At 40.7% G+C, this 22,035-nt stretch overlaps 2 protein-coding genes across 22 annotated transcripts in view; one reads left to right on the forward strand and one right to left on the reverse strand.

The window, feature by feature from the left end:
* The window catches only part of CB1H4orf47 (chromosome B1 C4orf47 homolog), a 533,217-nt gene that overhangs the window by 334,298 nt on the left and 176,884 nt on the right, over positions 1-22,035 (forward strand). The window lies entirely within an intron of this gene.
* The window catches only part of SORBS2 (sorbin and SH3 domain containing 2), a 221,302-nt gene that overhangs the window by 176,085 nt on the left and 23,182 nt on the right, over positions 1-22,035 (reverse strand). For 4 of the 21 annotated variants that reach the window (XM_053216306.1, XM_053216307.1, XM_027077169.2 and 1 more), the window contains exon 2: positions 7,065-7,204. The gene's annotated coding sequence lies outside the window, so the exon portion shown is untranslated. Of the gene's footprint in view, positions 1-7,064; positions 7,540-7,573; positions 8,584-22,035 lie in introns of those variants that run through there. The other 17 variants (XM_053216296.1, XM_053216294.1, XM_053216297.1 and 14 more) reach the window with 14 other exon arrangements.

Here is a 22,035-nt window from a genome sequence, read left to right on the forward strand (position 1 = left end):
AAAAAAAATTAAAATAGATGTTCTGGTTTTGGTTTCTAGTATCATTTTTTAAATAAAAGGAACCATGGCTCATTGAAGAAATGGCTGATTCTAGGACTGGGACAGGGAATCTATAAAATGAGCCTGAAGTATCTTATAGTACCAGGGGGAAAATCCTCACAATGATGGGACTATGTCAAAGGCCATAGGAGCCTAGTGAAACGAGAGGCCAATGGCTACAGCTGGAACCATTTGCACAACGCAGTTTGAGCCACTACTTTACTTAAGTAGTATTGGATTATAATGCAAAGTGTAAAATATATATCCATGTGCTCATACTGATACAAATGATTGAATTTAAATAAATTTAAAAAAAACAAATAAATAAATTGAATTTAAATCAATCTCTCATGAAGAACTCCAAATAATTTATGTAAATACTCCATCAAGAGGAGGAGTATAACTCTCTACTTCTTAAGCGTGTGCTGCTCAAAGTGACTGCCTCTGGAAGAGTACAGTAAGGAAAGGGGAGGAAAGGTTAATGTTACAGTGGAGAAACCTGACAGATACTCCCTCAGCCAGGTGATCAAGGTCAACATCAACAGTGATACCTCATGCTGATAGCATGTGCACTTGATATGACGTGATGAGAATGGCACCTTACCTTTGTGATCTTCCTTCCAAAACCCCATAACCCCAGTCTAATCATGAGAAAGAACTGGACAACTTCCAATAGGAAGATATTCTACAAAATACCTGACCAGTACTCCTCAAAACTATCCAGGCCAGCAAAAACAAGGAAAGGCTAATAAGCTGTCAGAGCCAAGAGGACATGACTAAGAAAACATGACTGAAATAACATAATATTCCAGATGGGATCCTGGAAGAGAAGAAGGACATTAGGTATACACTAGGGAAGTATGAATAAAGTATGGACTTTAGCTAATAACATATCAATATTGTCCATTAATTGTAACAAAGTTACCATGTTCATGTCAGCGGTTAATAGTAGCAGAAAGTTGGTGGGGGGTGTATGGGGACTCTGGCCCTATCTTCACAATTTTTCTCTAAATTTAAAATTGTTCTAAAATAAAAAGTTTGATTTTAAAAAATGGATATTTTGGGGTGCCTGGGTGGCTCAGTCGGTTGTGAATGTCTGACTTGATTTTGGCTCAGGTCACGATCTCACACTTCATGAGTTCAAGCCCCATGTCGGGCTCCCTGCTGACAAGGCAGAGTCAGCTTGGGATTCTCTTTCTTCCCTTCTCCCTCTGATCTTCCCCTGCTTTTTTTCCTCTCTCCAAAATAAATAAATAAACATTGAAAAAATGGATATTGTTTTGACCTGAAAGGCGTCCCTCATATCTACTTAATTTTTATCCTAGTATGAACTATTCAACAGTACCTAAACACAGCTCTACCGGTGGCACACATGCAGTGTTCTTCTAACTCAGGTGGCCGTGGGCTAGCCTTGTAGTGTGTGTGAATCTCATAGACCCCAGAGCTAACTCCCTTGGATTTTTTTCCTCCTCCAACAACTCAAAAATGGCAAAATTTGCAGAGAAGACCTTTGTTTCTCCTGGAAGAAGAAAAGGGGAAATAAGAGAAGAGCCAGGTGAAAAGAAAGTTGAACCAAGAAACTTAGGAAGGCCTTCTTCCCAAGTACAGAGGGAAGGGGGGTCTCCTTCTCCTCCCACCTCTGTCCTAACTCTAGCCCATGGCCCGAGTGGGCTGTACTTCCTAATTGGTATAGGAGAGACTTAGAGTGTCACTGGGGTCGCCTACTTCATGATTCCCCAGGATAAAGCCCAGGATGAGAGTGGCAAGGAGACCTCACCATCCCCTGACACAGTTTCTGCCCACATCTTTTTGACAGTCCATCTTGGATAGATGGGAGAAGGCCTTAAGATCATTGTGATGTTTTAGTATTATAATTATTAAAGGATTATTTAAAATACTACTTATTTCAGAGAAACTTATAATACCCAAATAACAAATAAATATTTAGTTAGAAAAGGATGACTTTCCTAGAAATGATTGTTTTATCTGGTTTGGGTAAATAATCCTCTTTGGCCCTACCTGGGCAGGGACCCTGTTGTGTCATCATGGTCTGATCATGGTATCTGTCACCGATATCTATCACTTACACTAATTTTTTTAAGAAAAATAATGCAATACTATAAATATGGGCTATAATAATATACCCTTAGAGAATGGATAAGTACTACACGGACTCCGTTTTTCTGACAATAAAGTGAGCCCAAGAGAAGATTTTTAAGTGACTGATTTTTGTGTTCCTAAATGACTAGTGAAGTCATTCTTGAAAGACGGTCTTTTTTTATGATTTAAAGAAACATTTGCATATGCACAAATTTGAAGTTTATTTTCAGCCTTTTAAAAAATTTTATTTAAATCCAAGTTAGTCAACATATACTGTAATAATGGTTTCACGAGTAGAACCCAGTGATTCATCACTTACACATAACACCCAGTGCTCATCACAAGTGCCCTCCTCAATGCCCATCACCCATTTAGCTCATCCCCCTCCTCCTCTCCAGCAACCCTCGGTTTGTTCTCTGTATTTAAGAGTCTTTCATGGTTTGCCTCCCTCTCTGTTTTTATCTTATTTTCCCTTCCCTTCCCTTATGTTCATCTATTTTGTATCTTAAATTCCACATATGAGTTAAATCATATGACATTTGTCTTTCTCTGACTTACTTTGCTTAGCATAATACGTTCTAGTTCCATTCACATTGTTGCAAATGGCAAGATTTCATTCTTTTTGATGGCTGGCTAATATTCCATTATATATGTATGTGTGTGTATGTGTGTGTGTGTGTGCATACACACACACATACATATATAATGGAATATTAGCCAGCCATCAAAAAGAATGAAATCTTGCCATTTACAACAATGTGAATGGAACTAGAATGTATTATATGTATGTGAATGGAACAAGAATGTATATATATGTATGTATACACACACACACACACACATACACATCCCTACCCCCACCCCCCCCACAATACATATCAATCACTTCTTTATCCATTCATCAGTTGATGGGCATTTGTCAGCCTGGTATTTTTACCTTTTCCCTCTTTATGTATTATTATGGAGGATAGTTTTCAAAATATCAGACTCTTGGTACAACGATGTGTTTAGGGAGAACCCCCCCCCCCGGTAGAATGGTCCTCAATTTTTTTCTCTTATTTCCTCTAGCACCTTCATTTGTGCATCTTTCTTTCATCTATTGTATTAGTTTTGGGATAACAAAATCAGATATAGTACATTATGAATAAGTCAGTGTTATAATGCAGCTCTTACACAGGAGATCTTTGTTACTGTCAGCTTTGCAAAGGCCTTATTTAGTACGGGATCAGGTACGTTTTGTACATCGCCTGCAAAAATGCAAACTATATCTTTGACAAGCCTATTTTAAGAATAAGATTATAAAATTTTCAAACTATTTTGATGGCAATTTAATTTTATAATAAATAAATAAAAATAAATAATAAACGAATGACTGTAAATCTCATTACATTTAGTCAAACTAAATCTTTAGTGAGGTTATAAATTTATTTTGAGGAAAATGCCTCAAATGAGTTCAGAAACCCTCCAGCTAATGAAAAGACATCATCAAATCTGAGTTCTCTGGCTGTCTTAGCACCTGTAGTGGTCATAGTAGCATTAAAATCTTTCTGAAACTGACTCATGCAAGTTCATCTCTAGCTATGTAAGTCTCTTAACTGGTCATGTTTCTATTAGAGATTATTTACCCTTTCTGGAATCCTAGTGATCAGAATGTAATCCTTGGTGTCTTTAATGAGAAAAATATCCCCTTCCCCCCAATTCAGTGTTCAGCCAATACGTATTTATGTGATCAACAAAAGAAAGGAATGTTTTCCGATCCTGGGCTTGATTATTTTTTGTTTCAGATGTGACAGATTTGCTGAGCAAAGCTCACAAGTCCCCTCTTCCTCTCTACCCACCACTACCCCTACTTACATAAACACACACACACACACACACACACACACCTTCAAAACCCTGCACCATCTGACTATTAATACACACATCAGGTCTAGGTCACCCAGCTTTTCTGAAGGAAATTGAGTCTGCTGAGTACTCCTTTATTCTCAGTATACATTACATTACAAGTAATAGTACTGAACTTTTCAATGCTTACAATGTTCCCTAGGAGTGTATCGGTTGAGCAGGTGAAAAAAAAAATATCTGGAAGTTTATTATTTTTCCACCAATATATTTGACACCACCTTTGGAGGGGGAACAAAAGGCATACTGTCAAGCGGATAGACCTGGACAAAATGTTACTGTTTGTTCCTCATGAGCACAGAGGTATATTTAAGCAAAGAAAGACATTCCATGACTCTCCTGGGACTTCCTTCCTTCAGCTGAATTACACCAACACGTTCACACCACTGTGGTTCAGACTGCATTGGAAGTTGAAATGCAGACTTCTATTTGCCAATGTTTAAATACCACAGCTATAAAAATTCATATTAGGATTGAACCTGGCCTTCAAATACCACCGAACAAATGAGAGTTTATTGGGGAAAATGTGTGTACACATGAAATTACAGTAGAAGATATGAAAATAATGGGTGTCCTTGTTTGACAGATTCTATACTCACACAATAAAGCCTCAAAGTCGCCAGAAGTCACCAGTTTTGGATTGTGTTTCAAGTCCAGGCTCACTGACATTCATGAAACTTTTGGTAAAACATGGGCCAAGTTTCGAGCAAGCCTGGGTAGAATACTTCTTTCATGTGGAACCTGTGTGAAACTCAGTGGCTTTGGCTAGCTTTCACCTTGAGTTTCACATTCAAACAATCCCAAGTTTCAGAGTAAAATTAAGGGGTGAAGGGAAGTAAAGAGGCAAACAAACAGAAAACCGCTCAACAAGAACAAAACAGAAAAAAATGACTTGCCGGAGAATGAAATGGCTGTCTGTCATCTTCCAAATGCACTTCATCTTGGTGCCACTGGATTCTGCAACTAAACTTATGTTGCCTTCAGCATATATCTGCGCTCATCAATGCCAAATCAAGGCTTCCTGGTACTCCGGGGGAGAAAATTCTAGACCCTCCAAGGCCCTAGGAAGCAGTGAAGCACGTGCTCAAAGTAGCCGGAGGATTTAAAATTTGTATGCAGAAATGTGAGGATGAAGAGACTCCTTAAAATGCAGATTTGAAAGGAAAAAGGTAGCAATTAAATGTCCAACTTTTGGAAATAAAAACCAGAGGGCGCATCTCTAGGTTTTCCTACTAAACTCAAACTCTAGAGCTTATCTTGCCTCTATTTCGAATCTAAAGGGACCTCCGAACCCATAGCATCCTTTGTAGCTTCAGCCCTCTGAAAACTTGTCCTGCGGCCACTTGCTTTCCTTCCCAGCAAGGTGCAGGCTACAGAGAGCAGACTGTGTTCGCTGTAAGGAGCCACTTCCTTGGCTGGGACTGAAGCAGTCTCCTGACAGGATTAGGCTCGTTCTACTCCTAACCTGAACACAACACACGGGGACCCTGTGCCAGGGAACGTCAAGCTCAGTACCTAGCAGAGGACTTTGAAAACACCCTCTGCTTGGGCTAGGGAAGCAAAGGCTAACAGAGCAATGTAATTAACACACGAGTTTTCTTCAAAGTAAAGAGAACATTTAAAAGCCTACTGCATGGCGAGAAACTGTTCCACTTGGCCAATTCTAAGAAATTCATTAAAAAAAAAAATTCTTATCCCTCATTTAGCAGATGTTTCACTCACATAGCAGACTTTTGGCTACAAAGCGTTTTTCTTTCTTTCTGTTTTTTTCCCCTAGTTTTCCTTCTTGGAAAATGTCTTTCTTGTAATTTTTTGTCCGTTTGTATTGTTTAAAAGTTACCCAGAAGATCAGTGTGTTTAAAATGCATGTTTTCTTTTGCCATGTGGTCTGAGATACCAAATAAACTTCTTTGGAGACAAGAATCTAAATTCCAAGGATTTCAGTGTCCATGTTGAAAAAGCAACATTAGGCCCCAAGGCACATTGTAATTTTGAGGCAACAGGGCAACTCAAGGGAGGGGTTGATAGAATCAGGTTGTATGCACCGTCCTTCGCTGCTTTCACACGTCTGCTCAGAGGGGGTGCAGAGAGTTGTCCTAAAGCCTGTATGGTGAGAGGTGAGAGACCTTCCCATAAAACAGTCTTTTCCTTTGAGTTGGGAGTTCCTATACAAGTAAAACCTCAGACATCATCAGTAAGGAAAACCAAAGCCACATAGATTATTGAAAGGAAATGGTATAAAAGCATTGAGGAAAAAAAAAAAAAGTCGTTTCACTGAACACAGTAAATACCCACAATCAAAGTTAACTGCTGTGTTTGAAGTTAAAGTCCACAGATCAAAGTACTTTGCAAAATGTCAAGCATGAGCATAAGGAGGGCGAGGGGAGAGGCACAGAAGACTTTCCAGAATACTGTACTGTCCCGTTACAGAAACCTCCTAGCCAAAGACCTTTAGCTAGGTAAAGCATTTTCAAAACCAGGTCACCTGAACTGTGGCAGGAACATAAAAATTTTTAAAAATGAAACATAAAAAAAAACCTCTTCCACATTAGCAAGGAACAAAGCGGTGATCCAAGAACAAAATAAAATAGAGCTATCTCATTCTCCTTAAAGACTAATTACTGACATTTTCTTGGCTCAGGTGGTTGCAGCTTTTTCCTTTTTTTTTCTTTTTCCATGCCCTTAGAAAGTTAAAAATAAGTAAACAGTCTAAACAACAAAATTACGATGTCTGGACCCTCTCACTGCTGGCCGTCAGGTTAATTGGAGTTCTGATGTAGCTCAGTCTCAGGCCAGTATGTATCACAGGTCAACGTGACAGAGAGCTTTGAGCAAAGTTTAAAAGTACAGCCACAGAAATGTCCAGATGCCATTGCTGTATTCCGGAACACCACATTTACCTGCAAATCGTGCACAGCCACCCCATACCTTCACTATAAATGAGTTATGTCAGAGACGATCGTCAGACACATATCAGAAACCAATGAAATAATTCCAGAAGGAAAAAAAAAAAAAAATCTTACCTCCAGGCAGCTGGGCTCAACAGTTGCTCTAAACAGAGGAAGTAGGAGTCAGTGGCCTTTTACATGTAGAGGTTGTTTATTTAGCCCTTTTTAAAAGGTCTTGAACTCCAGAGGTTTAAGATTAAGTCCAATCCAAGTGTCTGAAGGAAAAAAAGGCAAGAGAGATGGCAAATAAGAGAGGGAAAGAATCCCAGCTGCTGGGTGGTGCCACTGTTCTGAGAGCATTTGAGCTATTTTCAGCATTAACAGCAGCCGGAGTTGTCTGCAAAGGGATGAAAAAGCCTTCCCTGAGTCGCCACCTCCCTCCCCCTTTCCCCACGTGGTGGTGGGGGGGGGGGGGGCACGAACCAGGAAACCCACGACAACGTGGTTCGCTGTACAAATACTCATTTACATTTTGAGGAAAACTTCCAGCACTGTTGAAAACAACAACAGCAAAAACAACTGGACTGAAATCTTAAAGACACACGGTGCCGTGCCGCAGTCCTCAGGTTTTCCGAATGACTTACCTGATGTGTTGAAAAGAAGGTGTCCTCTTTGTGCCTTATTGAGAGGGAAGAGGTTTCTTCTGATGATTACTCGCTTCTGGGGGTCTTAAAAAATATTTTAGATCTCTCCGAGGAATGTCTGTTGTCACCCTATCCTTCTTAAGCCTGAACACAAATGGTTTATTTCTCGCACGCACCTAAATTTCCAGTTTCGTCAACCGTGCTATTTTTGAAAGCTACTGGGTTAAGCTGTTGACATTTCTTATCTGTTGGCAGCGACTGGGGACCATTCAGTGACATGATGCAGACAGACACGGATCCCTTGCTTGTGCTTCCAAAGGAGTAATTCAGATTGGGTCACCAACAACGAGCAGCAGACTTGGGGCTTTCACTTTATTTCTAGAATTACAAATTAAGATCTAGGAGTGCTGTTCATTCATTCAGCAATTTGTGTGGCCGGTACTTGCGAGCCTCCTGTGTGTCACACATGGTGAGAATAACAAGAGTGAGGGAAATAAACAGGGTCCTTGCCTCAGAAGGCTCACAGCACACCGAGGCAGCAAGAATAAAGAATACAGAGCATTTGTTACAATCTCTTGGTCACATGAGGAGACTTCAAACCATGGCCACGGGAGATCGGGATTTCTCTCGACTGGGACTGCAGGGAGATGCTATGGGTGGCCATCAGACCAACTTCTGGCTTCTGTGGCTTTACTGTGCCTTTGACAGCACCCCTAAGAAGGAAGATCCGTTACTTCCTACCCAAAAACACACTTAGGTATTTTCTTAAAAACCTGTATTCCGCGTCTGTGAAATCCCTGACTGCTCTGTCTCTCTACTCCTGTAACCTAGAGAATGCTTAGGCAGGGAGAAAGCACTGCTAAGAAGGGGTGGGAGAAGGGTCCCTGATCCTTAGTCCAGTGTGGAAACCACCTGGATGTATTTGATAATGGATGTTGTGAAGGTTGGTTGCTAGAGGCTCAGATCAAGTCCAACTGTGTCTTTACAGTTAAAGACACTGGAACTGATGATAGAAAATACTGAAGATTATGCATGATACATAAAAAAAAAAAACACGGTTACATGACTGCTATTTCAAGTCTTGTGATAAAATAGTGAAATCCTTCAGCTACCCTACACTATAAAGCTATACGGATGGGGTGCCTGGGGGCTCAGTCGGTTAAGTGTCCGATTTCAGCTCAGGTCATGATCTTGAGGTCTGGGTCTGTGAGTTCGAGCTCCGCATCAGGCCTTGTGCCAACAACTCAGAGCATGGAGCCTGCTTCGGATTCTCTCTCTCTCTCTCTCTCTCTCTCTTTGCCTCTCTCTGTCTCTCTGCCTCTCCCCTGCTCATGCTCTGTCTCTCTCAAAAATAAATAAACATTAAAAAATTAAAAAACTACACAGACCTCTAAATGAAAAAAAACCTATAACTTAAGTTTGAAATATCTAATCAAATTAAAAAAAATTTTTATTTTAAAAATACATAGCAGAATTTTAAAAATCTCTCTAGAATCATGTATTTTTCTGTTCATTTATTTTAAATGGTCACATTTTACTATGTCACCAATACCTGCCAGTTTTTTTTTTTAATTTTTTTTTTTTAACATTTATTTATTTTTGAGACAGAGAGAGACAGAGCATGAATGTGGGAGGGGCAGAGAGACAGGGAGACACAGAATCGGAAGCAGGCTCCAGGCTCTGGGCCATCCTAGAGCCTGACGCGGGGCTTGAACTCACGGACCGCAAGATCGTGACCTGAGCTGAAGTCGGACGCTCAACCGACTGAGCCACCCAGGCACCCCCTTTTTTTTTTTTTTTTACCTGCCAGTTTCAAAAAGGGTACTTTACTTGGCAAAACAAGAGATGGGAATTCTGGCAAATTCGAGCCTCAGATAGAAATTCTTTTTAATTGTTTTTCCTTTTTCCTCTGTATAGTTTATAATGAAAAGAAAAATATGTGTGAAAATGGGCTGTCTTTGCAACACTATGGAAGTTAACGAAAGGAAGACCACCAAGGCAGCCATTACCTTTAAATTCCAAACCTCCTGCTTTCCACACGAACACTGAGAGAAGCCCATTGCCTCATGTTTAGCTATTACTAGAGTCATTTTACGTCACAGTCTCCACTTAAACGGACAGGTTCTGACCCTGCTAGCTGCTTGCATTCAGGATGAGCCCTGTCTTGCGTCATGACTCATCAAGGTCCCGCCATTCCCCAGAGATCCCAACTGTCCAAACAGCCAGGCAGGTAACACCTTTCAGCAGATTTGCTGGCACAGAAGAGTGCAAGTTGGACTTTTGGCACATTTTTAAAAATCAGAAGATAGCATATTTGGTCTTTTCTACTCGCCCAACCACCGTGACTTTTACAAGCGACTGATGTCTTAGCAACTGTTCTAATAGTAGTAATCTTCATGATTTTATCATATTTTTTTCTCTCTTTGATTTTGGTTTTTATACACAAAATGATTTAAAATAATTGCGGATGCTTATATGGGAGTGGGCTTCCTATATTGGTGAAACAACAGATAACGGCTTTGGCATAACCCCTCCTGTGTATAAAATGGGGATGGTAATAGTACCAATCCACAGGGTTGTGGTAGGGCTTATATAATCACATAAAATGCTTAACCGAGTAATGCCTGACACATAGCCAGCACTCAATAAAAATTAATACTATTATCACTGTTCTAAGTCTAGAGTTTGGCTGTCCAATATGGTGGATACACGGGCTATTGAGCATTTAACATGTGACTGAGATGTCCTATGATTGTAAAATGCACACTGAATTTTGAAGACTTACTATAAAAAAAGAATGTAAACTCATGTTTTATATTGATTATATATTGAACTGTGAATACCTCAGACATCCTAGGTTAAGGAAACTGTTAAAATGAATTTTACCTGTTTAATTGTGTTTTTTTTTTAATGTGGCAACTAGAAAATTTTGAATTATATATGCGGCTTTCGTGGTTGCACACTGCCATCTAGGCCAGTGGTGCTCAAACTGTAGCAGGCATCAGAGTGACCTGGAAGGCTTGTCAAAGCCTTTGCCGGATCCCATCCCCAGTTTCTGATTTAGTAGATCTGGGGCGAGGTCGGGAATTTTGCATCTCTAACAAGTCCCCAAGTGATTCTTTTTTCTAAAAAAAAAATATTTATTTGAGAGAGAGAGCGTGCACCAGAGAGCAGGTGCATGTGCATGCATGGGTGAGGGGCAGAGAGAGAGATGGAGAGAGAGATCCCAAGCAGTCTCCATGCTCAGCAGAGAGCCAGATGCGGGGCTCGATCCCATGGCTGTGAGATCACAACCTGAGCCGAGATCAAGAGTTGGACACTCAACCGACTGAGCCATCCAGGCGCCTTCCCAAATGATTCTTAACCACACTTTGAGAACCACTGGTCTGGGGCCTTGCTACTTAAAGAGCAGTCCATGGACAACATCAAAGTCAACACTTGGAATTTTGTAGGAAATGTGAAAACTCAGGCCCCACCCATACCTACTGAACCAGCACCTCCATTTTTACAACATCCCCAGGTTATATGTGTGCACATTGAGATTTGCGAGAAATTAATATAGCGTAGTGACTCTCATTCCTGAGTATATGTGAGGCTTATCTAGAAAATTTTGAAAGTATCAGTACACTGGACCCATCTCTAGAGAGTTTGCTTTCACTAATCCGATCGAAACCCAACATATCTGAAAAGCTCCCCCACGTAATTCTAACATAAAAGCAAACCGGACACGTTCTGGAAGGGCAGTGAGGGGCAGACGCTTCGGGACTGTCAGATGCTGGGAGAATAAGACTCGAACAGACTGGAGTTGGGTGGGTGTTGCAGCCAGCATGGGGAGACTGGAAGGAGGTGTTCCTGGCTTCTGCAAGTCTGACAGAAGCCCCCAGCTGCCCCAGGGTTGGAGTTGGAGGGAAGACTGGATAAAGATTCAGTTCCTCTAGTTCTCAGAGGAACTAGACCACCAGACCAAGTGTTGTCTGAGGAGAGATGCAGGCTCAGAAAATAAGATGAGGACCTGGTTAGAAAAAAACCTGGTGTAAGTCATGAGTGGGACCAGCTGCCATGTTGACCGAATTTCTCAAACTCTCTATAAGGACAGGATCGGTTTCAGAGGCTGGGTCTGGAATAATCTTTCAGAGATGAGGAGGGGGGAAATGGATAGAAGTGTTGAAAATCAGTTTAGCTGTACATTTCTTTCTCTCCTTCCATTGTGTGCAATAAAAGTTGAGACTCTTCTGAGCTAAGTGGTGGTCAAATTAAAAACAACGCATGCTGGGACATGGTTGACATAGATCAAACTGTCCCAGAGGATATCTGTATCTCAAAAGAGGATCTCGGTAAGTTAAGTAACTCTCTATTGATAGAACTGGGAAGAAGACAGGTTCTGGAGTAGAGAAACCTTCTGTTATCCTGCAGCACACCTTTGTTCCACCTTTAAGTAAGCGAGCACCGTATTTGGAACAATCTCCCCAGTTTGCCAGATGACTCCTCACTTTTCAGGTGGGCTCAGAGCATTGCGTGTTCCAGAGGGCCTGAGAAAAAGGCACTCCTCACTGGAACAGAGAAGGTGGGCCCACAGTGATTGCATTTAAAATCCTAATTCGGTGGGCAGAGACCGTCTGTAGGTTCCCTTCTCACTTTATTATTTGGTTGTTTCAGAAGACATTAAACATGTGTAATGCTTAAGAACAGAGAGTCTGGAGCCAGTGGGTCTGGATTTGGATACCGATCCTGCCATTTCTCTGTGACCATGGGCCCGTTCCTTCACCTCCCATTGCTTCGGTTTCCTTCCCTACCATGGGGCCTCGTGGGGTTGTTAGGAGGATTAAAGGAGTCGTCTGAAAAGAATGTGGAAACGTCTGGCACATGGTAAATGCTATCATTGACTTAACAATGAAAATAGAGTAAAGTAACTGCAGGTTGCCATGTATGGTCAAATCCAGTCACTTTTTTTTAGGTACCAAAATGATTTCCAGGGACTTTTATGGGTGTGATTTCTTGAATGCATGTGTTTTGAAGGCTTCTTTGAGCGTTGTTTAAATTTTTTTCCCAAGGGAACTCAGAATTCTCGATTGATTCCTCATCACTTCCTATTATTTGTGAGGATCTCAGTAGGAAGGAAGTGAATGTAGTTTTCCCATGAATATTGTTTTCTAGGCTGCATTTTTTTCTCCCTGAAGTCCTTTGAAAAATAAGTTGCACTCTCCATGTTTGAAGGCTTCCCTGGCCCATGTCAGTTGAGTGGCATTGTCTAATATTCCAGGAGAACAATGTATCATTCTCCAAGTCAAATATTTCAGTGCTTAGGGAGAGGCAGCAAGACTGCCTGAAACACCGGCATGAGTTTCAAAGATGTATTGAAGAGGCAGAGTCTCATACTACAGAGACTCCAGAAATCAGGTAATGCTGATGGATGGAAGGGGTGGACCCCAAAGTCAGGCATGTTGGATGCAGAATGAGTGCTAGATTAAGTGAAATAACATCTTTGATGCTTATCTGCTTCAACCACCTGAGACAAAGTGAAACATATTCAATACAAATGGTGACGTGTGGTGGCATCGTGTGCTTAGGAAGTGTCAGCCAGGTGATCTGTGGGAACCTGAGTATGTTGAGTGCTGAACAGGGAATAAATGCACTCATGAGGAAAGCCCGAGAGCTTGAGTGATTTTGGACCAGTCACACACACCCTACACACTTGTGCCCTGAAATGTAGGCACAAGGATTGGGCAGGAACCCCCTTCTTGATTCCAACATCTGTGTTTTGCTTGGGCTTGTGTGAATTACATTCGGCAAGCCCCATCATACTCTTCACCTGCAGGTGTAGTTATTCGAAAGTTGTCAAAGCGTATGTCCAATTATTTCTACTGCCTGGTTACCAAAGTGAAGCGAATGTTTTCCTAGGAGATGGTTTGCCATCATGTGTGTGCCATTATGCAATCTGGGGCCGGAGTTTCCCAAATAAGGTGAAAATCTTAAGGAATGGTTAGAGAACTACTATCAAATGCAAGAGAGTATATAGAAATGACATCTTAAAACGTGTTGAAGCTCAGTTTTCTGGTTAAACCTTTATCGGTCTTATGTGTGCTGTTTGAGTCCCACGTATATTTAAAAACTACCTCTGCTGTTTTTCTAACCATAACTTTTCTTGGTATTTATGTTCTATTGAAATCGAGGCATATGCAACAGTTGCTAACTGTGGTATAAAAATCTTCAAGATAAGCCTTCTTAAGGTGGTCTGTTTAAAGCTCTGCACCATCTTCTTAGATCTCCGCCCACCTCTCCCTACCTACCTTGTAGCCCCATTGCTTCTTGCCTCTCTGGTCTTTCAGTTCCTAGAATGGACCACCCTTAGGGCTGTCGCATGCACTATTCTCTGTCACCGGAATGCCTTCCCTGCTCAGCAGTTAATGCTGTGCGTCCTTCAGGCAAAGTGCCCCTTCCTCAGGAAGGCTTCCCTGATCCACCCAAGGTCATGTGTTTTCACTCTTGAACAATCAATCGTATTCTTTGTTTCCTTGAGTGTCAGACTTGGTTGTGTTTGTTCGTGTGATGCACTCATGCATTTCTCCTCCATTAGCCTGGAGGTTCCTGTTTCCCCTTCATATTGCATTTCCTCCACATTTATTGCATTTGTGCTTGGCACAAAGTAAGTGCTTAATGCGTATTTGTTGAATAAATAAATGATTAAGTGGTTCTCCAGAAGGCATTAAGCAACACATGATGACAGTTTTGTTATAGATTTATCAGAACTTGTGAAATACAAAGTGTCTTATCCTGTAAAAAGCAAAAAGCTATGTCTTCTAATTAAGTAGCTATTTCCAGCCAAGAGGATTCTCTGAAATATATTGCTTTGTAGTTATATCTTTGGCTTAAAAGCTTTCTCAAGAGGCAAATGTCACTCGTTTTAACCTTCAGGCTGTAATATATTCTATTATCATAATAATTTACATAGAATCTTCTAACATAGGTTTGAAATAAAGCAAGTTACTGCACTCATACATCATATCTCCAGACCTTTCTCAGAACCATGTAATAATACTTGTTGTAGGGTGTATTATGAATTATAGTCACTCAGTTGAGGTCCCCGCTATAAAGCGGTTAGGGTTGTTGAGAGAGTTACGTATTTCCTAGATGGTTCCTAGATAGTTATACCACCTGGCGCTCTGCGAGTCATTTCTGATATTGTTTATTAGTTTCTGAGTAGACAGAAGTGAAACACCATGTCAACAATGCAGTGCCGTCAGGCCATTGTGATTCCTATGGCATGAATCGCTTTCTCATGTCCATTTTGTCCCTTAGTTATAAACGTACAATGAATTACTTGTCACTGACGAGTAGCTGGGAGATTTACAGTCTTGTTCTCTGGCAAAGGGCAAGGTGATGTCAACAGGAAAGGAAAGGAGAACTTTATGTGGCTTGGGCTACATAGCAGGAGTTGGAGGCTGGAGGCTGGTATTTGCCATGTTGTCTTAGACAAGGCTGTGAGACCCTCTCTTCTACCTTGGGCAGAGGGATATTTGCTATAAATAAGAATGTCTGAAGATGAAAAGTATCTTTTCTGAGTGATTCAAAGAATGAATTAACCCCATAATCCATGGCACATTTCCATCATTGCCATGACCATAAAATTTAATTTTACAAGGATAAACACGTAAATAATACACGGAATGTTAGAAAGGGTCCTTGCAAGTCACAGAGATGACGGTTAAGTAAAGAACAACAGGGAACGGTTGACCAGCATTCAAAGGCTAGAAGGAACTATAGATTCATTATATCAAACGTATAAGAGAAATGACCTTCAAAATGAATGCAAGTCGGGGATGGGAAACTTCAGAGACTGGAAATGCTAATATTTTTTGTGTCGTCCGCCCTCTGAGCCAGAACCTCCTACCTCTTTGTGCAATCTGTTTGTGTGTCCGGGTGGGTTGCAGATGTTGCTGCAATATCGATCCCTCCAGTTGTCAGGTGGCCAGGGGAAGCTGGGGCTCCCAGACCCTCACCTCTGGCTCTTAGCAACCTCATTTGTTTACCTCGGCGTGACTACACATACTCTCCCTTCCAAGCATGCTGGCTAGAGGGAGGTTCGGGAGAGAATACTCCAACCAGCAAGGTCAACCTACTAAAAACAGCAACAATAGTCTTATTCACAAAAGGAAGCACGAGAAATAAGATGGTATGGGAGGGGTCTGTCAGAAATGTCAAGAAGTGAGTAATGACAGCTCAATTTTCCAAAAAAAGAAAGGGAGTGTGGGAGAATACATCCAGACTTTCGGGATCTGGAGCTAGATCTGGACGGGCCTCCAGGAGAGGGCCCACCTGCCAGCAGCAATGGCTGTTTTGTGTTCAGACACGAGGTGGGGTTGGACCTCCGAGTCAAAGCACACACCTTTCGCCTTCTGGCAAGTGCCCTTCTTTTTTACAGCAAGTACTTCTTTAAGCATCCATTTCGGCGGAAGTTTCTCTCTGATACATTTCGTTTTGATAATCAAGTCACGATTTCCACCCTTATTCCTCTCTCAAATAAATGAATCATGTTCCATAGTTGTGACAGACAATGCTCTCTACCTACTGAGAATCCACTTTTGCCTCCATCTGTAGAATCCTGATAATACGCCGATTTTAAAACCTACCTTCCTAGATTTTTTTTTTTTTTTTTTTTACCTTCCCAGATTTTCTTGCCGTCTGTTCTGGCCAATAAGATGTAGGGCCAATAAGACCCATCACACACACAATAACAGCAGAGAACCTCCTCCTCAGAAGGGTTCTTTGCCCTTTTTGCCTTTTAAATGTTTATTTATTTTTGAGAGAGTGCAAGTGGGGGAGGGGCAGAGAGCGAAGGGGGACAGAGGATCGGAAGAGGCAGGGCTTGAACTCACAAACCACGAGATCGTGACCTGAGCTGAAGTGGATACTCGACCAACTGAGCCACTCAGGAGCCCTTGCCCTTTAACCAAGATCTGCTCCTCTTAGCTGACAGAAATGCCAATTCCTTTCTGGGAGGCACATGCTAAGGGTGGGGTGACAGAGTCGAACCCACATTGGACTTCTCGTTGTTTGAGGTAAACCAACCTCTCACTTGGTGAAATGGTCGTCTTGAGATAATCTCTTACTTGGAGGTTGAAACGTACTTGACACAAGCAATTAAGAAGTGGTTTATTATATCAGGCAGGCTGAAAGACAGCAGTAGGCTGTATAGTTTCCGAAGTTTTGAACGAACCTTCTGGAATCAACAATAAGCCCCCACAACAGTGTAGCATTCAGTTTTCTAGCCTCTTATCACTTCCAAATGGAGTATGTGTTTAAAGCCCTAAGCGCTGCATCATTTAAATATTTTTGGTTCTAAATATAGTAACGTAGTTGATGCTATTTTCCAAAACTAACATTAAATGATCAGTGATGTCAAGAGAACTAAGAACATAGTAATACTCTGCAGGAAATACAAAACAGGAACCCATTGTTTATCCTGTTCTCAGTGTACATGGCCACAGCATTGTTCCGAAAACTTTGAACTTCTGCGTAGCCTACCCAGCCTTTAAAATCTAAATTGAATGATGAAATTTGTCCTTGTTACCAAAAAAAAAGGACGTAGCCTACCCAGCCTTTAAAATCTAAATTGAATGAGGAAATTTGTCCTTGTTACAAAAAAAAAAGGAATGTTGAAAAGATCCTCAAGACTGCTAATGTATTGAGTTTGAATATTAAATTATCCTTTAAGATTTCTACTTATAATTTTTTTTAAATGGTGAATGCTATCAGTCTTAATTGAGAGGAAGTGATGTTGGATCAGGAAGCCAATAATTTTCCAGTTTTAAAAACACTAAAGATACACATGAAATGAAGAAGCTATTTTAAGTGTTCTTGTCTTATGGCTTCTGATTAAATACCCTAAATTGAAGAAATGGCTATAAATCATAATATACTCCGTTTTATAACAGGCAGTCATGTATAAATATTTTGTCTTTCTCTCAATATTTGCCAAGAGTAGAATGGTTGAGAACAAGGTTCTGGAGGCTGTCTGCCAACCATAAAAATCTGACTACTTTCGGATTTCTTCCAACAGTGCGGCTACTGGAATTTCCTTGTCTCGTTGATGAAATGCGAACCGTAGCAGTGTTTGACTCATGTGATTATTATGAGGATGAATGGGCTAATATATGGAAATCCCTTAAAACAATGCCTGGTACACAAGAAGCACTCATTAGTGTTAGTTGTGCTGTTACCATCATTATCTCGATGAGGCACAACCCACAAAGTTAAATCATGGGCTTTGAGCATAAAGAGTCTTTAGCTAATTTTCTGGTTCTGTCCCTTATCAGCTCCTTGAGTTGGGCATGATCTCTGTGTCTCAGTTCCCTCATCTGAAAAGTGGGGATATCATTAATTACCCCTGAGCATTATTAAGAGGAGTAAGAAGGTAACGCATGGAAGCCACGACGGCACACAGTAATCGTTAGTAATTTTAAAAAATCAGATAAAAAAAGATCTTCACAAACGTACAATTAATCTTCACAAATACATGTACTTTGCTGATGGGGAAAATGAAAGCGATCAGACATACCTAGATATTGAATATAATTTCCTTATACAGCTTATTTCAGATAGCTCACATTATGACTTTCACAGGGTTTTTCCCCCCAATTTTGATTTTAAACAAGAATTCATGGGGCGCCTGGGTGGCGCAGTCGGTTAAGCGTCCGACTTCAGCCGGGTCACGATCTCACCGTCCGTGAGTTCGAGCCCGGCGTCAGGCTCTGGGCTGATGGCTCAGAGCCTGGAGACTGTTTCCGATTCTGTGTCTCCCTCTCTCTCTGCCCCTCCCCCGTTCATGCTCTGTCTCTCTCTGTCCCAAAAATAAATAAACGTTGAAAAAAAAATAAACAAGAATTCATGGAGTTGTTCAATAACTGGATTAAGAAAATTCCCATCTCTGCTCATGACGTTATCTATAATTGACATAATGGCCTCTTTAAAGCAATAACATTAGCACCATCTTATTTGGTGAGTGGAAGAAGGTTGAAGAGGAAAGACACTGCATTAAAAAGAAGCAGAGAATTGACTTTTAAAGGCCCTGTAAGAGTCTATCATAACCTTACAGATGGGAGAGGCAGAGTTATAATCTTATGTATCTTTGTTACAAACACCTATATCCATTGACTGCGCTTATAATGAATGATAATTGAGGTATAAGCATCCCTGTATTACAGCAATTATTACATTGTAAAAAAGAAAAAAAAAAAAAAAGAATCAAGTCTTTGGAATCATGCAGAGCTGACCTCCAGGCTTATTTTCCTGAGTGGCAATGCCTATCACTTTGGGCAAGTCAATCTGTCTGAACCTTGATTTTCTTGTATAATAAAATGCACACAACACCGCCTACTTCTTTAGAACACTTTTGAGAGGATGAAATGAGACGTGAAAATCAGTTACTTAGTTAACAGCCTGTTGCAGAACAGGGTTTAATATAGTTCATATAGGTTTAATACTTCGTTGTTGTTGCTGTTGACTGGTCTTTTTCTTACTCGAAGGCTCCTTGGGAACAGGACTCCCTCTGAAAACATAAGTACAGCCAGTTCCTAGAACAGCGTCTGGTCACTAGAATGAACTGAGTGTGTATGTGTGTGTATCAGATGAGCCAAGACAGGGATACTGAGCGGAAAACGTGGAAACAACCACAGAAATGCATAGAAGGCTTCACTTGTTTAAGTGGAAATAGCTGAGAGAGACAGGCATTGACAAATTGATGTTCTGGAGAGTAGATTTAAGTAAAAAGTAAGTAAAGAACAACATTATCCTCACACAACATATTTCGAAGGGAAGGACAAGCTGTAAGGGATAGAGAAATGTTCTCAGTGGTGATCATTATGGCACCTGAGGGGATTATAAACAGCATCTTTAAATGGGGCTATTTCTATATATTACCTGTGTTTTCTTCCTTTGTACAAAGATGGTAATGACTTTAGATCCATGATTTTTGTTAACTTTGTCTGATTCTTTCTTTAATTCACAGGAGTTTTTATATAAAACTCAAATCTTCTAATTGCTCTCTGAACCCCTCCTGCATCCCACATTCTCTCTTTCTTATACTAGGTATCTCCGCCCTGGTGGCTCATAGCTTTTATGTCTCAATCTAGTGACACGAATCCTAGGTGGTCAGGCTTTATGTAGTGGTTCTACCCCAGATCTTTGTCTGGAAGATTTCTCAGACATGGCATAGTTTGGAGATTTTCAGCACCAATTTTGCACCCCATATTTCTTACCTTTCATTTAACCTTACGTCATAGCTGAAGAAACGTTACAACGCTTACCTAATCATCCCCTTTACATTTTGACACTTGGGGTGTACAGGATCACTTTATAGAAAAACCATTACTAGGAGCAGGGTCTGAGACGCATTGTTCTGGTGGGGGGTGGGGTGGGTAAAAGGGCATTGACAGTGTATTCTAGATCTGAGATAGGAGAAGTCCCCCTGGGACCTGTCAGTCTGTACCTTGAACACCAAGGCTACTCTAGCACCAGAGGAGAGATTCTCAGTAATTTTAGTGAGAAGGGATTCAGTGGGGGAAAGAAATTAGCAGGCTCTACCTGCATGAGGAAATAAGTAAAACTTGGAGCTTCAGAGTTTAATAATAAGTATATTTTAATTGAGGCATTGGCCAGACTGTTGAGTAAGGTGATCCTAGAATCAGTCAGTTATCAAAGGAGAATAACACCACTCGTGATAAGCAGAAAGATGGCTCGAGATGAGATAATTCTGTGAGAAGTTATTTTTATTAAGACAGGCCCCACTTCGTAAAATCTCCCCAAAAGGAGAAACCTGCAGCTGAGTTTATTTTATAGCATTATATTAGGATGCGCTTATTTGGCAAGTCTTACAATTACACCCTGTAAGGAATCCTTCCTACAAAAGATAAAGAGGACTAAATTCAGGTCGTCCTTAAATTTGCACATCCAATAGTGGGTAAGGGAAGAAGGAGTCGGAAAGGACTTTGCAAATGATGCCCATCGCTGTGGGCACACCTGAGCTATAAACTGCAGTGCCTCTACCATTCTGTAACCTGAACTCTGTTTTCATGTGGCCGATTAAGATCTATCCACTTGGCCTCTTTTTAAAAGACTTGGCACACATTTGAACACACCGTTGAGACTCCAAACTGGACTTGTGCGCCACATTCTATTTTGGGTGACCACAAAGGTGCTGGAAATTTCAGGTAGTAACAAACACCACAGCCTATAAACCAAAGCACGTGAGATGGTGAGGACATGACTCCGGGTCTCAGGGCACATCCGGGCTATGGGCGCCACCTGCTCTTTGAGGACCAGGTTAGCTTGTCATTGTTGCGATGATGTTTTTCTTCCAGTTGACATAACATTGTTCTGTTCCCCACCGCCCCTTGAGCCGTCAAAAATCGGGTTAAAGGCCATTGTTCAAGCTTACTTTTATGCTGCTTTGAGATGGTCATTAACCCCTGTTAATAGGAAATGGTATCACCTTCCTTCTTTTCCTGACCATCTCCATAGAGAACTCCTTCTTACTTGTGGTAACTCATCCAGATTTGAGTTAAATACAGAGATACTCAGAGCCTTCATGTTTCATGCGGAAACTATTCAAAATAAAGTCAAAATAATTTTGTCAAGATATACTTTGTCAAATCAGTTATGTTTATAATTGTAATTTATATATTATGTAATTATATTAACTATTATATAAGTTATATTTATATATAATCACATAAATAATTAAACTTATGTAATACATTATATTGATATAATTTATCTCCCCTCTGTTTTATTTTATTTTTTAAATATTATTTTAGAGAAAGAGAGAAGGACAGGGGAGAGGGGCAGAGGCCGAGAGAGGAGAATCCCAAGCCGGCTCTGTGCTCAGCACAGAGCTGGATGTGAGACTCGATCCCACACCCCTGGGATCATAACCTGAGCCGAATTCCAGAGTCAGATGCTTAACTGACTGAGCCACCCAGATGCCCCTATAGCGATATAATTTATCAAATAAAATCCTAATTTTATTCTACAAACTCATTTTTACTTTTATTTGAAAAAAGATAAATTTGCATAGTAACTTCAGAACACATTAGTTTCTTACAACAGAACCATTCAAGAGAGAAATCCCATTTACATCACCTTGAGTTTTAATGCAGTATTTCGCAAAACTCTTTGTAAGTATTAAAGAATTCTTGAGAATGTACAAGGTGAGGAATGGTTATGTAATTTTGCTGCTGTTCTTCCTTCTGAATCATCTTCTCACTGTCTTAGTGCACTGGGAAGTTCCAAATTTTTGATTCGGACATTCAATAGTTTTGAACTTGAAGTTTCTTCCTACACGTAGAAATACACATAAACTCTTAACACCGTTTGCAAAACACCGTTTGCAAATGAAAGTGAGCAGTTCCTCATGGGCTATGTCTGCCATTTTGGTTTCACCAAGAAACAATGTCTCTACTATCATC

The sequence above is a fragment of the Acinonyx jubatus genome, chromosome B1, assembly GCF_027475565.1.
Source record: "Acinonyx jubatus isolate Ajub_Pintada_27869175 chromosome B1, VMU_Ajub_asm_v1.0, whole genome shotgun sequence".
NCBI classification, from domain to species: Eukaryota; Metazoa; Chordata; class Mammalia; order Carnivora; family Felidae; genus Acinonyx; species Acinonyx jubatus.